This window comes from Podarcis tiliguerta (assembly GCF_965153285.1).
Source record: "Podarcis tiliguerta genome assembly, chromosome: 5".
Classification (NCBI taxonomy): Eukaryota; Metazoa; Chordata; class Lepidosauria; order Squamata; family Lacertidae; genus Podarcis; species Podarcis tiliguerta.
Genome location: NC_139538.1, coordinates 71043645 through 71062031, shown reverse-complemented (window position 1 = coordinate 71062031; position 18387 = coordinate 71043645). Strand labels below are relative to the sequence as shown.

The 18387-nt window shown below is 41.7% G+C and overlaps 1 protein-coding gene and 1 long non-coding RNA gene across 3 annotated transcripts in view; one reads left to right on the top strand and one right to left on the bottom strand.

Annotated features, from left to right (window-relative positions):
- LOC310677313 (uncharacterized protein) overlaps positions 1 to 18387 on the top strand; it is a 728781-nt gene that overhangs the window by 11021 nt on the left and 699373 nt on the right. The window lies entirely within an intron of this gene.
- The window catches only part of LOC310677349, a 60828-nt gene that overhangs the window by 21944 nt on the left and 20497 nt on the right, over positions 1 to 18387 (bottom strand). Inside the window, exons 3-4 of one of the 2 annotated variants that reach the window (XR_014511112.1) lie at positions 17188 to 17304; positions 15665 to 15997 (exon numbers count right to left, since the gene is read on the bottom strand). This is a non-coding gene — a long non-coding RNA (uncharacterized lncRNA). Of the gene's footprint in view, positions 1 to 15664; positions 15998 to 17187; positions 17305 to 18387 lie in introns of those variants that run through there. The other variant, XR_014511111.1, reaches the window with a different exon arrangement.

The window sequence follows — 18387 nt, the reverse complement described above, 5'->3', positions numbered from 1 at the left end:
GATTTGGAGCAGAAAATGCATATTCAAATGAGCCATTTTCTTAATAAAACAACAACCCTCAGAGCAAAGCCTGATTCACAAAATCCTTCAACATTCCAGGAGTAGGCAACAGCAACAAATCTATATTCTGATGATTGCCTCTTTCCAACACATGGGAGGAGGAAAGGAAAACACAACAGGCGACCAGTATGCCATCCAGGTGGAGCAGCTTTGTGGCAGGCAAAGCCTTCCTCACTAATGGCATTCATTCATGAGGAAGATGCCCAGCCAACCGTGAGGAGGAGCAGCCAGAGCTCCTTCCCAAAAATGCTGGGGAAAGCAGACACGATGTGAAATTGTTAGATTATGGCGAGGGCAGAAAAGCGGAGATGTTTGGATGAACTGTGAGAGGCACACAGAAGGGCTCGAGAGGCTGTAAATTGATTTCACTTCATTTAAATATTTCGGGGCCACTTTTCATTCCAGATCTCAATGTGCTCTACAGTAAAAACAAAACAAAAGCAACAATACTATGAAACAACATTTTAAAAAGGCCTCCGCAGCAGGCAGGTTAATTAAAAGCTGGCACCCAGTGATTTGGAAAAGCCTGTGTAAACATACATTTTCAGCAAGAGAAACAAATTGCTCTTGGTGCCTCCTGTATCGTGGCAAGGAGATCATAGCAACACCAATTTTTAAAAAAAGGATCTGGAAAACTACAGGTCAGGTAGCTTAATGTCTGTTCCAGTGAAACCGGTGCAAATCATTGTAAACAATAAAACAACCAAGCATATAGAAGAACAAGTGTTTCTGAAGGGGAACTGGCATGTTTGCAAAGGCCAGTTCTCTGGCTCAGTAACCCTTTAGAGTTCTTAGAGCGGATCAGCAAGTGATCCAGCTTACATTATGCACTTGGACTTTCAAAAAGCTTTTGATGCAGTCCTTAAGGTTCCTGAAGAACCTTGGTAGTCATGGAATAAGGGCACAAATCCTCCTATGGATCAGTAACTGTTTAAAGAGCAAGAAACAGAAAGGAGAAATGAATGGACTTCTCCCAATGGAAGGATATAGGAAACGGGGATTCCCAAAGATTGATACTGGGACCTGTGCTTTTTAACTGATTCATAGATGAGTTGGAGTTTGGGAATGAGTTAGGTAGTCATTTCTACCAATGGCACCAAATTGCTGAGTTTGGTAAATGCAAAAAGGGATTGTGAGGAGCTCTAAAAAGATCTCTCCAAGCTAGGTGAACGAGTGTTCAAATGGCAAATGGGATTCCAAATAAGCAAGTGTAAAAGTGATGCACATTGGGGCAATAAATAAATCCTAAATACCTTATACAGTGACTGGCCAGGGAAGAGATATTGGGCCATGGTGGGATAGTTCAACGAAAATGTTGACCCAGCAGCTGTGAAAAAGGTGAACTCCAATCTAGGGATCATTAGGAAATGAACTGAAAATAAAACTGCCAAGATCCTAATTCCATTATACAAATCTATGAGACAATGCACTTGAAATAATGTGTGCTAATTGCCATACCTCAAAAAAGACATCATAGAGGTAGAAAAGGCGTGGTAAACTACAACCAAAATAATCAGAGATGTAGTGACTTTCCTAAGAGGAAACGTCACGGGATTTAGATTAGAAAAATGGCATACAAGTGGGGACATGGTAGAGGTGTATAAAAATGGTGTGGAGGAAGGAAATCAAAGCTATTCTCCCCCTTTCATAATACTAGAACTCGGGGACAATGAAGTGGAATGTTGAAAGATTTAGAACATATAAAAGGAAGTACTTATTCACATAGTATATTGTTTAACTGTGGAGTTCATTGATACAGGATGTTGTGAAGGCCACCAACTTAGATGGCTTTAAAAGGGGGTTAGATAAATTTGTGGAGAATAAGGCTACCAATGACAACTAGTCATGATGACTGTGGGCAGATCTACACGTGTCATTTATAGCGTTAAAATACATTATTAAAATGTATAAAAACCAGAGGGTGCTGCAGACCAGCAAACCACCAGCAATGGGAAACTGCCTTAAAGGTTTTGAACATTATTACATATAACATTCTATAAGATCATTGTAGATCCAGCCTGTGTCCTGCCACCTGTATCAGAAGCAGTATGCTACTTAACACCAGTTACCGGGGAAGTCTCTCTCAACTTCTCATTTTTTCAAGCTTAAATTCAGTTTTCCACATTAGTGGGGGGGGGGGAGTCCTCATAAAAAATCTCCAGCATTTTAGTGCAATTTCCCCTAATATGCACATTTTTGTATGCAGCTTTCCCTACGCATTTTCCTATGTTATTTTCTTAAACATATGCAATTTAATCCACATTTTGTACGCTTCACTTGGATGCAGAATGGCATTGAAAAATTCAGGGAAGTGCCAGTTTCAAAGGACGGCTGCTTTTCAGTTTGCACTTTGTTTTAAAATTGTGCACTAGAATCACCTTTAAATGCACATGGCACAGTATTTCTTCCCCACCCTTAGTCACTGCCACCATAGCTAGTGTTCAGGGATGATGGTAGTTGTACTCCTGCAACATCTAGAGTGCCACAGGTCCCCCACCCCTGCTGTACCCTATAGTGAGCATCCATTTACCTCTGCATTTTCTATCGCTAGCTAAATAAATACAGTTCCAGGAGGCCAGTTAGCGTTACATTTTCTGTTGGCAGGAAATGAATACAGTGCACAAAGCGGAGGTAGAATTAGCATCTTTCATAGAAAGGGATGGCAGATATAAGAAGTGGATGGATGTTTAATTATGCAAATAGAGTTCTCAGATCTGATAATGCAGTGACATGAAACTGTCTTCACTGCATAGTCTAAAACATATGACGAGGAAGATTTTATCCCTAGGCTCTGTCTTTGGAAGGTTTTTTTTAAAAAAGATAGATATATATAATTTCTAGAAGGGCTGGTCCCTTTAAAAGCACCAAGAAAAATACATCTGAGATTTTAATATGCCTTGCTGCTGCCAAGCCCCATTCATAATGACAACTGAAGTAGGCAGACAGTTCTGTCTCCTGTGCATTTATTAATTTGAAGAGGGGAAAAAAAATGTCAGTGGGAAAGTTTTATAACTAGCTCTAGGAGATTAAATTTTGTATAAAATATTGGGCCCAACTCGGCCTAACTTAAAACTCTTATCAGTCTGATTAATTTGAAAGAGCAAGCTTAAATCTCAGTTGATTAAAAATAACATGGCTGTACCAATCCATTGTCATTTGACTCCAATTCAAATGTACCCCAAGAAATCCATACAAATAAAATACCTGGCGGAGGTAATTAAGCACGACACCATTAGCAGGTTAGAAAATGATGTCTTTACTAGAAAAGGGCTCTCAATATAACAATATTGAGTTGTTGGGGTCCACAATACCCCAACGTAAAGGACAAAAACATACACAAACAATATGTTATCATTATTCACCTTTAGGCGCCAGGCGAAAACATTACTTTGACTGATTAGCATCCTATATGCTTTTAAATGTATTTGTGGGAGAGGGGGTTATTGGTTTGGTTTATTTTTGTTCTTGTTTTTATTATGTATTTTGTGTTTTTGTCTTGTATTTTTATGCTGTGAACCACCCTGATATCTTCAGATGAAGGGCAGAATACAAATTTAATAAATAAATAAAAATTAAAAATCTAACTGATCCCACTGGTTTTTAAACACACCAAAAATGTGTCATTAACATACATAAAATACAACCGTTTATATGTAGCTTATTTGTCTGATTATCACATCTGTGAGAATTTTCTGAGGTGTAAGAACATTCGTATAATAAAGTGGACCTTGACTGGATCTTGTTGAGGAAATATTCACCTGTAGACTTTGAACCCAAGTGCCACATCAATTGAACACTTCAATGGACCTCTTGTGTTTCTTGCAAAATTGCCTAGTGAGACTGTGGTGACTTTAAGAAAGACTTGGGGATTTGGGAGCCTGAACTCAATAAGCCTAACTGCTAGCATGTGACTGTGATTACACTATACCTATACAAGAGTAGGGAAGAACTTTAAATATTAAGGGTCATAGCATCAAACTTAGTCGGAGTGATTTGGGCACCAGTGAGGAGGATACGTCAGTCACCAACAGAAAAAGGTTTGTATTAATCCTATGTAATATAATTTGAATGCTAGTGTTGTTTGTATGAAGGAGAATAAAAAGAGGTTTGTATTAACTTTAATTAATTTAATCTGAACACTTCGACTACATGTTTATATAGTCTACCTGATTGGGTCACCAATAAGGCTAGGGGTTTATCAGCGAGGGAGACCGGTAATTGATGGGAGCTGTTATGTATAAATATATTTGCAGATGTATAACCGAAGAAGCAAATAATGGAAGAAAGATAAATATTAGAAATCCTTGTTATCTATCCGAGAAGCAAGTTTTGTAAAATAGTAAGCTCCTGTGAAAGTTTCCTCAATGGAGAACATGTTTTAGAAAATGAAAAGCTCCTGTAAAAATAACAAGATAAAATTTTGTTGGAGCAAATCTCATTGTAGTAATTTATAAGCTATGGCCTGCACAGGTTGTTTTCTCCCTCTCCCTCCCTCCCTCTCTTTTTGCAAATCAAGCAGCCTAGGCACAATCACCGTAATTCACAATTCCAGGAGCAGAACAGGCAAAACAGTTACATTAAGCACATTGTTGCTGTGATGTTTTGTAACTGCATCACTCGCACAGATGGCACTTCCCTCTCTTTTTTTGGTATCGGCAATGGCAAGCCATTCCAGTTCTGAGACTGCTCTCCTGTTGTCCCAGACAAGCTGGCCTCAGCCCAGGGTTTGTTTGATCAACTCTTCTAGGAAAAGACATCTTTGGGGATGCTGACAGCATTGTGGGTTGTTTGGCTTCTTCCTGTATACTGTCTTATTGTACATTTTAATTAAGGATGTTTTAATGATACTGTGGGTTTTAATTATGGATTGATGTTATAGTTGTAAACTGCTTAGAAGCCATTTTGGTATATAAGTTATATAAAACAAATTTTTCTGGAAATTCCACTTTCTGTTTACTTTCTCATGTGCCAGTCTAATCCTTCAAGAGCAGAGAAAGGTGAAAGAGCAATACTTTCCCCACTTCCTATTTCACCTTTATATTCTTTGGAAATCTCACATCAGCAGCTTGAGTGGGGAGCTAAACCTTGAAAAGTATATAGAGTTGAAATAAGAAGTAGGAAAGAGTGTCAATCTTCTGTACTTCTTCTTTAACCTCCATCTGCTCTTCACAGGGGGCCAGTGCCGGATTTACATAAAAGTTAAACAAGCTATAGCTTAGGTGCCCCCCCCAAAAGAATTTAAAGGAAAAAACCACTGGATGTACCTTTCCAAAATATAAGATAAAAAACAAATAAAATAAAACCTACATACAGCAACAGTGTTTTGTGTGGTGTAGGCTTCTATTTTGTTATGTGCAAATGGCTTTAGATACTTATTAGGTCCATAAATTACCATATAGCATATATTCAACACAAAAAACACCGACAATTTGTTGTTGAAAAAGGACATCTGGACACATAAAGGGTCCCATTACCTTTAGTAGTTTAAAGGTAAAGGTAAAGGGACCCCTGACCATTAGGTCCAGTCATAAACGACTCTGGGGTTGTGGCGCTCATCTCTCTTTATTGGCCGAGGGAGCCGGCGTACAGCTTCCGGGTCATGTGGCCAGCATGACTTCAGTAGTTTAGGGCCTCATCAAACCTAAATCCGGCCCTGCAGGGGGCAGCCACTCTCATCCACTTCATGGCAAAGGGAACGAAGGGTGTGTTTGGTGGGCCCTTGGGCTTCATGAATGCCAGAGGAAGTCCTCAAGGGTGCCACACTGGTGATCCCAGCACTAGGGTAGTTGAGTAATTTCAGTACCAAAACCAAGTTGTGAAATGGATCCAATGACCTCCAACATCTCTGGAGGGCAAATCAGGACATGCACACTGCACCATGCCCTCCACCCAGGTTGCGCCATGGCAACCTGAGGCCTCCTTAGAGCATCCTGGGAGTGTGTGCAAGCTCCAACAGTGGGCCTCACTCTCCCGTGAGCTGATGGAGCTGTAGTAGAGAAGAAGGGTGTCATATTGGTGGGGAAGGGCAGGAGCTCTCATGCCCAGGTGATTGGTTGCATATAGGCAAACTGGAAGTTGGACTTTTAGCATACTCTAGCAACATATTTAGGTATGAAATACTCAGTATCTCTATTTGGTGGCCTTTTATTACTGTGGAGGAGTCATTTTAGATTTTGGTGGTATGTCTTAAGGGAGGACAGGCCTGTCAAGCAAGGATTGTGAGAAAAAGAATTATTGTCCATATAAGGTGGTAAAAGTGATAAGAAAGAGGCAGTTTTGTTCTTCCAAATCCTGGCATGACTGCAACATTCATAAGCAGGCCATTAGTTCCATGTGACCTGGCTACAAATATTTCCAGATATTTGCCTAGGCAACAGACTCTGGCCTTGGTTGTGACTCCCTAAGGTGTTCCAAGTTTCTCTGTGTGCCTGTTCTCCCTCCCCGTCTCTCTCCCCATATCCACTTCTTTGCCCTGCTGTTTTCATGCTTGTCCTAACTCCCTTCCAGGTGGAATTTTCAGTTTTGATTCTGGTTTGCTCTCAAGTCAGTCCACCAAACATTCCCCCTGTGAAACTGCTCCAATGTCGTATGCAATCCTAATCCTTCTGGGCTTCCTACTTCAGCTTCCCACGTGCTCTGCTACCAGTAAAGGTAAAAGTAAAGGAACCCTGGACAGTTAAGTCCAGCCAAAGGTGACTATGGGGTTGCAGTGCTTATCTTGCTTTCAGGCCGAGGGAGCCGGCGTTTGTCCACAGACAGCTTTCCGGGTCGTGTGGCCAGCATGACTCAACCACTTCTGGTGCAACTGAACACTGTGATGGAAACCAGAGCGCATGGAAACACTGTTTACCTTCCCGCTGCAGCGGTAGCTATTTATCTACTCACACTGGTATGCTTTCGAATTGCTAGGTTGGCAGGAGCTGGGACAGAGCAACGGGAGCTGGGACAGAGCAACGGGATTTGAACCGCCAACCTTCTGATCAGCAAGCCCAAGAGGCTCAGTGGTTTAGACCGCAGCGCCACCCATGACCCTTTAAAAATCTCACACCCAACATGGGGCTGGAACCCACAACCCTGAGATTAAGAGTCTCCCGCTCTACCGACTGAGCTAGCCGGTGTTAACACTATTTTCCACCCCCTGGTATGTTGAGTTTCACCTGCTGTCTTAGTTTGAGGCAGGCCTTCCCCCTTGACTTTGCCTTCTTCTCTTGAATGCTTGTTCCTCAATTAGGTCAATTAACCCACTCCACACCCATCCTCTCAGAGTGCTCCAACTTTCATATTGCAAATGCATTAAGCACATTAATTACTTATCTTTAATCTTCCTCCTTCTTAGCTAATAATCTTATATAAAGCTTGGCTCATCAGTCCCTTTGCTATCATTTGCTAAGCTGAAAAGATCCCAAATGTTCCATTGTGAAGTGTGTGTATAGATTTCAGTATACTGATAGCTGTACAGCAACCATAATTCCAGCACACTGACACTGGACTAACACAATTTTACTTGTACTTGACACTTGACAGGGGAATGGGAGTCGGCGTGGCATACAGATGAAAAATAGACCTTGATCAGAGACAGATGTGTTGAAATGGAAAGGGAGAAAAGGTCTGTTTATTTGTCTTTACAAACATTGCTTGCGGGACTGCTCTTCTTCCGCTCTGTGTATGCAGGTCTCATTAGGAGAATTTTGCAGCAGGGAAGGAAGGTAATTGCATACATTTCAGTTTTCCAGGAACAGACTCTCAGCTCTAATGGAATCATGGTTTCGATGCACTTTCCTCAGCTTTTTGACTCGATGAGAAAAAGCATTGACTAGACTGGAGTGTTTGGCATCACCGGCACATCATTCATGAGCCACAGAACTGCTCTTTGTACCCAAATCATATTGCTTGCCCTTCTTGGAATCTGCCATTTCTTCCTTCTTTAGAGGAGACAGTCTGTACTTCCACACTGCTACTGTTATTACAGGTTTGCAGTGTCAGTCTCAATGATATTTGTGGGTACCTTCCAGCTATGCCTTGAGGCTTCCCTGGAAACCTGATATGGAGGCAAGATCTGTTAGAGTCTATTAATGATATGTGCTCTTCCATCCAATGCTGACATTATACAGCATTGGGTCTAGCATAGAGCAAAACAGCCTTCTGTGTTTCCAGCTTCCAGAATCAGCCAAAACTTAACGAACAGAAAGCTCCCCTTGGCCTATTGTTCCACATCCTAGATGGGAAAAGGCCCACCAATTTGTCTCATTCTCTAATAACTGGTATCTATAAATTTTACATAATACACAACTGTTTATTGTACATCATATTATATACCATGCGACTATTAATTACGTATTATCAACCTATTTATTTGATTTAAGAATGTTATATCTATCTCATGCATTATTGTAAACACTCATGAATATCCACTAATCACTACCCTCCATAATCTTACATTCATAACAACAACAATAATAATTAATATTATTTATTTATACCCCGCCCATCTCGCTGGGTTTCCATTGATGAGCCATAATACAATGCTTTCCACCAGAGAACTACAAGTGAAAAACTTGAAACTCAAAGGGTGTCCCATATCGACCTAGAGGAGATCGTCCTATAATCAATACCCCCCCCTTCCACCCAGCCCCCACTAGCACCACATCAGCCTATATACTGCCATCGACAGTCTACCCCATAAGGGCACAATAGTAGACACAATAGCCCCACTGCTAATACGTCAGGTCAAGGTGTAGCAAATGTGAGGGAAGAGATTGGCTACATTTTTAATTATAAAAAACACGAAAAGCACTATGAAACCCTGCATGAAGGCAAATTTAGTAGTGAAATAGATAAAGAGTATCTCTTTTAACAATGCTCTGGGATGCACGCACACCACCCCTCACCCTCCTCAACAACCAAATTCAACCTTTATAAACTAAAAGTAGTAAAACAGAGGAGGTAAGTTGTAACATGGTAAGCGTACCAAAAGGTGTGCTTGGAATAACAAAACGTAGCTTATTTAAAGCACCCAGCTTACAACTAGGGGATGTCGCACAACCACGACTTTTTTGAGCCCCAAAATAAGCCGACTAAACCCCTACAAAACCACCTAATTATACATTAAACCAAACCATTTACCTAGGTTAGTAAAGTAAATGAGATTAAACACCACCACCCAGCCTTATAAGTACCGCAAGGGAGCAATGAAAGAATAATGAAAAACTTTAAGCAACACATAGCAAAGATAAACCGCTGTACCTCCTGCATAATGGTCTAGCAGACAAAGAGAACCTTTAGCCTGACCTCCCGAAATCAAGCAAGCTATTTTTAGGCAGCGCTAAATCAGAGTGCACCCGTCCCTGTAGCAAAAGGGTGGGAAGGCCTATAAAGAGGGGTAAAAAACCAATTGAGTTTGGTGATAGCTGGCTACTCAACAAAAGAATTTAAGTTCAACTTTAGGCGTAACATGAACCCACCACTAAAATTCCATTTCTAAACCTAAAGAGAATTAATGGTGGTAAAAGGTAAAGAGACCCTTGACCATTAGGTCCATTCGTGGGCGACTCTGGGGTTGCGGTGCTAATCTCGCTTTATTGGCTGAGGGAGCCGGCGTACAGCTTCCAGGTCATGTGGCCAGCTTCTGGCAAACCAGAGCAGCGCACGGAAACACCGTTTACCTTCCCACTGGAGCGGTACCTATTTATCTACTTGCACTTAGTGTTTTTGAACTGCTAGGTTGGCAGGAGCAGGAGCTCACCCCATTGCGGGGATTCGAACCGCTGACCTTCTGATCGGCAAGTCCTAGGCTCTGTGGTTTAACCCACAGCCCCATTGAACCAGAATGCAGCCCAAACTGAGACCCTTTTACCCCTTTCCCCTACCATAGGCTTCTAAGCAGCCACCAAAATAAACCACGTCATAGCTGAACCAAAGCAAATCCCAACAATCCAACCACCCTCCCAACCCATACCTTGAGTTATTCTATGATAATATAGAAGCACCAATGCTGAAACTAGTAATAAGAAACAACTCCATTCACACTCCTTTAAATCAGAATAGGAAAAAATGCATTGACAGTCATTTATTATCTTCCCAAGGCATCACAGTAGCTGCTCATATACAGTGAAGTAAATTTGTGGTGTAAAATCATCCTATAGAATAAGACATGGCTGTTTTTATTACATACACACCTGCTGTAAAATCACTGCCACTATAGCCTCAAGAATTGACATCTTTGGTTTGATTAGGATCCTAGATGGCTGGCTCATGGCAGATCGTCTTGCTAAATGGAGACAATCTTTGCACTCTGATCTTTTTCAGAGCATCCCTATGCCCACCTATTCAGAAGCGAGCCCCACTGAATTCAGTGGGACTTAACAGATAAATGAAATGACTTAACAGATAAATTAAATTGAAATGCACTCTTAAAATAGTTTAAATGCGCATCAGCATACATAAAGGAAAAAGCAACCTTTTGGAGCTGGTTGCTCATGTAAGTAATGTGAGTTTTTGCTGCCTAATGAAATGAATGACTTGTAAAGCAAGCCTGCCAGTTGCCTTTATAATTTTGGAAATAATAAATAAATAATCTACCCATGGCAGTTTAAACTTGATGTGAGTAATGAACTCAAACTTTAAGGTCAGCGGCTGAGGGATGTGGGGTAGGGATTTAGCATCACTTGTTTCTATTTTAAAGGTTATTTCAAGTTCCACCCCCCCTCCCTAAGGGAAAGAAACGCAGAGAAGCTGGTCCTGTCTGGAACATCAGGAGTGAGACATTTGTACATACGGACTGTCAGTATAATTGTCAAGCTAAATGAAGCTGTCCCTGGACTCTGACAGTCTTGTTAGACTGGGCTCCAGAAAAGCACCATGAGCAGACAGCCTGGTGAAATAAATATGAACAGGGAATGGATACTGGGTGAGTGTTGTTTCTAAATAGGCTTTGGCTATAAATAATATGTGCAGCATGGCTTACCCCTTTCTCAGATGGGCGGCAATTGTGGCCCCTCGTGTTTGGCCACCATTCCCTGAGCATACAGGTTTGGGCCGGCCATTTAGGAATTCCCCTGGCCAGCCAGGTTGCAGGGTGGGACTGCCCTCCAAAAAGTCAAATTAAACTGGTCAGAGCCCCTCCTAATGGGCAGTACCTCACTGGCTGGTCGGGTATTGATTGCTCCCATGCCCAGTCAGGCAGGGACACATAAAAACCAAGAGCAGAAGCAGATAGATAGAACAGCGTGGGACAAGGACCAGCGAGGGACATGTAGCAGGTAGTGGACGGGCAGTGTCTAAGCACCTGGAGAGAAAACAACAGCATCTCGGGACCGCAAGTAAGAATGGTTTCTTATTTCCCCCATTCATGCAGTATGTACATACTGTTTTGGGTAGCTTTGCAGCAAGGCTTTTCAATGCTAATACGCTGATCGGAACTTTGCTTGCTGAGTGTTGTTTTAAAATAGGCTTTGGCTGTAAAGAATATTCACAGAAGAGAAATATGATGCAAGGAGAATTGTCTGGGCAGTTGCATCCCGTCACAGAAAAATTGCTTGCAAAAATGCGTAAACTAGACAAAAACTGGTAGAAAAATATGTATGTTAGGGGAAATTGCATACGTTTCCTGTGAATGAAAAAAATGAAATTGGAGAAGCTGAACTTAAGATTGCAAAAATAAACTGGAATTGAGAGATTCACCCATACCTACCCCTCACCAACCCAAAATGTCACCTGGACCTGATTTCCCTCTCAGTGCTGCTTGTTTTACTTTGTTGGTTGCTGAAATCTAGGCACTAGCCACAAAAAGGAGAGAGGTACTGATTGGTACACTTCGGAAAGCTCTACAGTTTGCAAAAGTGCAAGAAAAAAACATCAAAAGCCCTTTGAGGGGGGGACCCTCTCCCCCATACAACCTAATGAGGATTGAGCATGCTTAGTGGCCATGGAATTGCTGATCTGCAGTCAGAGTGGGGGGTGGTAACCGAAAAAATTGATAGTGAGAAGTGGGGGGATGGAATGGAGCATCTAGAATTCTGAATGAAAACATTCCACATTGCAGCAGTGTGGCCCACAAGTTCCGTGTCGAAGTACTCTTGCGGCCCACTTGATATGAAAAATTGGACTGCCCTGATCCAGACTAACCGCAAACTATAACCAAGGTTTGTTTGGCTCAGTGTGACATGCAAACCGAGTCACTGTGTCACACATCAGTTCTAGATTACAGTGGTGCCCCGCAAGACGAATGCCTCGCAAGACGGAAAACCCGCTAGACGAAAGGGTTTTCCGTTTTGGAGGTGCTTCGCAGGACGAATTTGCAATGGGCTTGCTTCGCAAGACGAAAATGTCTTGCGATTCCTGGTTTTTCCCCCCGCTCCCCACCCCCTTTTTCTAAGGCACTAAGCTGCTAATAGCCTTTTAGCAGCTAATCCGATAATTCCTTAAACCTTTAATAGCCGCTAATAGCCACTAAACCGCTAATAGCGCTAATCCGCTAATCCGCTTGCTTCGCAAGACGAAAAAACCGCTAGACGAAGAGACTCACGGAACGGATTCTTTTCGTCTTGCGAGGCACCACTGTATTTTTTTAGGGGGTCAGTAATGTCTTAACACTTGTCCAACACTTTGTCCATCACTTTGCTATTCCCAGGAAGGTTTTCTGTCTCTGCCTCAGTTCCAGAGGCAAAGACAGAAAAAATGTTGGAGAGATTGCTTTTGCATAATTGACTAAAATAATGTAATTATAAAGTTTTGTTGAGCCTGCCTGTGTTTTTCTAATGATAGCCCGAATCTACGGTGTCAACTGTAAAGCAGTTCATTCAGTGGACATGCTGTGTTACAGCCTAGGTACAGGTATTACCTCTGAAAATAATTAGTGTCTGATCTGCAAGACTTACGTTTCTTAACATACTGCATGGTTTTCTTGTCCTTGTGTTGAAAAGTGTGTTATTTCTTTAGCAGTTCCTAGTGACCTACTAGCTAATAATTTCACATTGCTTTGTTGATGTCAACCTTTTCATAATTGCCAACCAGGGCAGGGGCCATACGCTCCCACTTATAGATGAGATATGCTATGTTTTTACAGCTAGTCTTCCTCTCTCTTTTTTATGACAAATTTTATACTCTGGTTGAATGGTAAATTGTACAGCCTTGGCAATTTACACTAGCAGAGTGATACATGACATGTTTTCAAATCAAAGTTGTTTGCATGCTGTTTCAGAAGAATAAAGGCAGCTACATGTCAGCAGTTTTAAATTCTGAATGTGGAAATGGGTTGGCGAAGCAAATAGCAGGAGAGGCAGCTCACGCTTCTCTTATACTTGGCTAAGCCTGCAAGAGTCTAAAGCTATGTAATAATTTTGCCATGAGGCACACCAGCGTTGCAGGCAAAGTGACCACTAGTCACACCACTAAGGACAGCTCCTATCAAACAACGTGAGCCAATGAAGACTGGATGTGAACTGAAGCCTTGTGAGCTTCTGCTTCCAGTCCACCCCAAGCCCCTTTGAAGGATGATGACCCTTAAAGGACCAGCATCCCGGGTTGCAGGCGACTCTCAATGTGACTTCCTGCTTGGCATGCTTCCTGTGCCATTGGATGGTGATTCTTGGGCTCAAGGGAAGATGCTTGTGAGGGTCGTGGCTCCAGTTTTGATGTTCTGCAGGTTGCTGCCCATCAGCTGTAGGTGCTGTGGCCTCAAACTCAAATGTCAGGAGTCCAGTAGAAAAGCCTCAAACTCCTTTAACTATGGAGCCAGAGACCCAGCAGGCTGCTGTTCAGTGTTGGGAGCAAGTCCCATTGAACTCAGTACTTCCATGGAAGCATGCATAGGCTGGGGGGGGTAGGTCCATCGCCCAGAGGCATCTGCGGCTTCGGATTGGCTGCAGGAGCTTCCTGTGGCCAATCCAAAGCCGCACCAGCATCGCAGAAGTCAGTCCCCGCGCAGTGAGGCCTCCGCGCCACTCCAGTTTAGCACGGGGACTGACCGAGTGGGTGGCAGGGTTTGCAAGGTTCGTGGGCCAGATTAAAGAGCCTGGTGGGCCACATCCGGCCCCCCGGGCCTTAGTTTGGTGTATAGTATTGCATCCATAATTATGGTTGCCATCTTCTATATAGTTGTCTGGGAACAAGTCCCATTGCAGTTACTTCTTAGCAGACCTGTGTAGGATTGTACTGCAAATGAGCAATGTTTTGACAAAATGGAACAGTTTTGTTAGATCAGATTATCCACTGCCTGTCATATTGTTAGTTCTGCACTGAATTTCTTACCATTTTAGTTGTAAAGGAGTCTAGTCAACTTCGCAGCCTGAAATCTACCCAAAACATGTTACTGAAGAGTGTAAGAGATTCACAGTTCATTTCAAATGCATGCTTTTGATTTATGCTTCTTTTGTTGTTTCATCTGACCTCAGGAATCTTACATTTTATTGAAATACTATTTTCAGTTTAACATATTTGGTAATAATAGACTAGAGGTCGGCTACCTTGTATTTCTGTGTTAGTGACACCCTGAATCTAATTAACTGTTCATTTGAAATGTATTTGCATTTTCAGATGATAGGCTTTGAAAAGACAGAATATTATTCTCCCACATCTGTAGCAAGATCTTAGCCTTAACAACTTTTGCTTCATAGGAAATAGCCTTAAGATAAATTGCAGCAATTTCCCTCAAGGTCATCAATTGAGTAGCAATGGCTGTTAGCAGAAGTTTTCTGGGGATTGATGAGTATGTAGGAGGAGTTGGTACCTCAGTCCACATCTCATTGTGAATATCCAAAAAAATTTAAGGCACTGTTTTTTGGTAAGCAAAAGTCTACAGACAAATGAATAGGCAGCTCAACCTTGCAGAATTTTAACCCATCAGGCAAAATGCAGCCTCTGAATATGTGAGCTATGTATCCATCAGACGCTCAATAAAACTCTGATCCCCTTTGCCAGCACAAAGACATTTTCTTGTACTCATTTCTAAAGATGTACAGCAGCAACAGGAGATGTTTAGCCCTCTAGATGTTGCTGAATGCCAACACCCTTCAGCCCAGTCAGTATCGTCAATAGTCTGGGTTAATGGGAGAGAGGTTCCTGACCTCACTTTTCAGTTTTCAGGAATTTTCCATTTTCCTGATCCTCTGGTCTTGGTTTGGTTTGCTCTCAGTTTTGCCAGAATTTTCAGTTTTTGTGACCTGTAGGTCAAGGTTTTCTCTTTCTTTCTTTCTTTCTTTCTTTCTTTCTTTCTTTCTTTCTTTCTTTCGGAATTTCCCTTTTTCTTACCCCACCAGTCACCATTTTGTTCATTTTTCACATATTTTGGAATTTTCCATTTTCCTGACCCGTTTTCCATGGTTTTGTTTGCTTCTCAGATGTTCTTTGAATTTTCAATCTTCCCAATCCACTGATAATAGTTTTGTGCCTTACCCCCATTTTGTGGAATTTTGGGTATTCCTGACCCTCCGGTCACAGTTGTTTCCTGTTTTCACCTTTTTCTGAATTGTCCGTTTCCCTGAAACACCAGTCCCAGTTTTGTTTGCTTTTTACATTTCTCAGAATTTTTGGTTTTTCTGAACTGCCAGTCACACTTTCCTGCATTTTTCACATTTGCGTCAGTGAATTGAGCTAGGTATACCTGTAGACATCATTCCAGTTCAGTATCTAAAGTGTGTATGCAATCTATAACTTTTCTTCAGAAATTAAAGGGAAGAAATGTACCAATTGAATTCTTATAGAACTGAAAATATGCATAGCTTTAATTAAGAACTATCCTACCTTTCCATAGTTGTTCAGGTAGAGTTGGAACAGGGGCTCATTTAGTTCAGTATTGTCTACACTGTTTGGTAGTAGCTGTGTAGGGTTTCAGACAGGGAGCATTCTGACCCCGACCTGGAGAGTTGGGGACCTTTCCATGCCAGGCAGTAGCTCTTCTCCCTCAAAGTATGCTTAAAAATGTGCATACAGACCTGATAAACTAAAAAAAAAAAAAAACCTTCAAAAACTTAAGCTGATAAATAGAACAAGTTTTCCCATCCCATCTATCCAACTCCTTTTGCAAGCTAGGGTTGCCGTTCATTCAGACTTTCCCAGACATAGCTGGTATTCAGTGTCCAGGCAGAGATTGCTCAAATGTCTGGGAAACTCTGAACATATGGCAGTCCATGTCAGAATTGTAGATTTTCATTAATAATAATAATAATAATAATAATAATTTTTATTTATACCCCGCCCTCCCCAGCCAAGGCCGGGCTCAGGGCGGCTAACAAGCAATAATAAAAACAAGTTGAATGCATACAACTTAAAAACAAGATTAAATTACAACATTAAAATATTGAAAGATTAAAATATTAAAATGCAGCCTCATCAGAGGAGGAGAAAGGAAAAAGAGAAAAGAAAGAGGGGGAGGGAATCAAATTGGCTCCAAGCCAAAGGCCAGGCGGAACAACTCTGTCTTACAGGCCCTGCGGAAATTAAATTAAATTAAAAATAGCTCACGTTGTTGTTGTTGTTGTTGTTGTTGTTTTTCAAAAAGCTCACCAACTTTCCCAAAAAAAAGTCAACAACTTTTATGTCTGGATTTTCACTTTTTGAAATATGGCAACCGTATGTAAGCAAAAGGGCTCTAGTGCATAAATATCTAAAGACCGGACAGGACAAGCATAGACCTACCTCCTGGGTTAGGTTGTTTTATAGAAATATTCTTTGCATCTCATAATGTACCTTGATTATTCTTTTTAAAAGGGATTTCTGAAGCAAACAGGCTCTTTTGGGGAGAAACTATTCGGGAGAGTCATTTTAATGATCAATGCAACAACCATCCAGGTTGTGACAGACTCAGAGTGCATTGCATCTGCCTTTAAAAATGCAATTCACATCAGCAATCCTGATTTTGTGCATTCATTGCCTAGTTAAATGACTAGAAAAGCTAAATGACAGCTGCTCACGCTACTGAGTTTGTTACTTTCTTTGAGATTCATGATCCCATAGGTACAGCATCAGGCCTGCCATTCTCTACAACACATGTTTTTCTCTGTGTACTTAGGAGTATGATTAAAAGTCTATTTGTAAATACATGCAAAGCAGGCTTTCATTAGTATTTGGGGGATTTTTAGAACATCTTGACACATATTCTGTTATTCGCTTTGTGTAATTGTCAGTACATACCTGTCAACATATGGAAATCCAGGCAAACTAAATTGCAGCTTTTCACCTGGATTGAAAAATCCCTCGGCCCCAGCGTTTCATAACTCCCTCTGCTATCGGGAAACATGCTCTGGAATCCTAAAAAAGACAAACACAACTGGGTGTGGTATTCAATATTTGCATTTCTTCTAACTGCATCCTTCAGCATGTGGTCACGCTTTATCTTTTGATTTAATCATTTAATTTTTCTAATTTTCTAAGTTGAAAGCCTGTGACTGACTGCTGTTGAGCATAAGGCGCACTTTAGCTTTCCGTAGGGGATAATTTATTCATTCTGGTATCACACTCTTGTTTTCATTTGCGCAGTAATCTGAAAGTTTTACTGAAGCCTTTCAGAAATCTTATAAAGCAGATTCAACTCACTGATTTTAGTGGGTTTACATCTGAGTAGAACATTGGCCTACTCAGAAGCACATAGGGTGGGGGAAGTCAGAGTCGATCATCCTTCCACTTCTGGGATAGGGATTTTCAGGGTCTGTTGCAGGTGGGGCCCAATGGAGATGCTATTAAAGGGAAGGTCAGGGCTGTCCTATTTTTCTTGGCAAGAGAGTGGGACCCTTGTCTTATTATGAAGAAGGGAAGAGATGTTGTACACTTGATGGATTGCTTAGAGCCAGGTCCATGGTGAGAGAATGACCTGGGAATGAGGGAATGAGCTACTGAGAGTAGCCCCTTTCAGGTGGGCAGACTAGATAATGTTTTTATATTGTTGTGAACCTCTGTAACACATAGAATCATAGAATCATAGAATAGAATCATAGAATCATAGAGTTGGAAGAGACCACAAGGGTCATCGAGTCCAACCCCCTGCCAAGCAGGAAACACCATCAGAGCACTCCTGACATATGGCTGTCAAGCCTCTGCTTAAAGACCTCCAAAGTAGGAGACTCCACCACACTCCTTGGCAGCAAATTCCACTGTCGAACAGCTCTTACTGTCAGGAAGTTCTTCCTAATGTTTAGGTGGAATCTTCTTTCTTGTAGTTTGGATCCATTGCTCCGTGTCCGCTTCTCTGGAGCAGCAGAAAACAACCTTTCTCCCTCCTCTATGTGACATCCTTTTATATATTTGAACATGGCTATCATATCACCCCTTAACCTCCTCTTCTCCAGGCTAAACATGCCCAGCTCCCTTAGCCGTTCCTCATAAGGCATCGTTTCC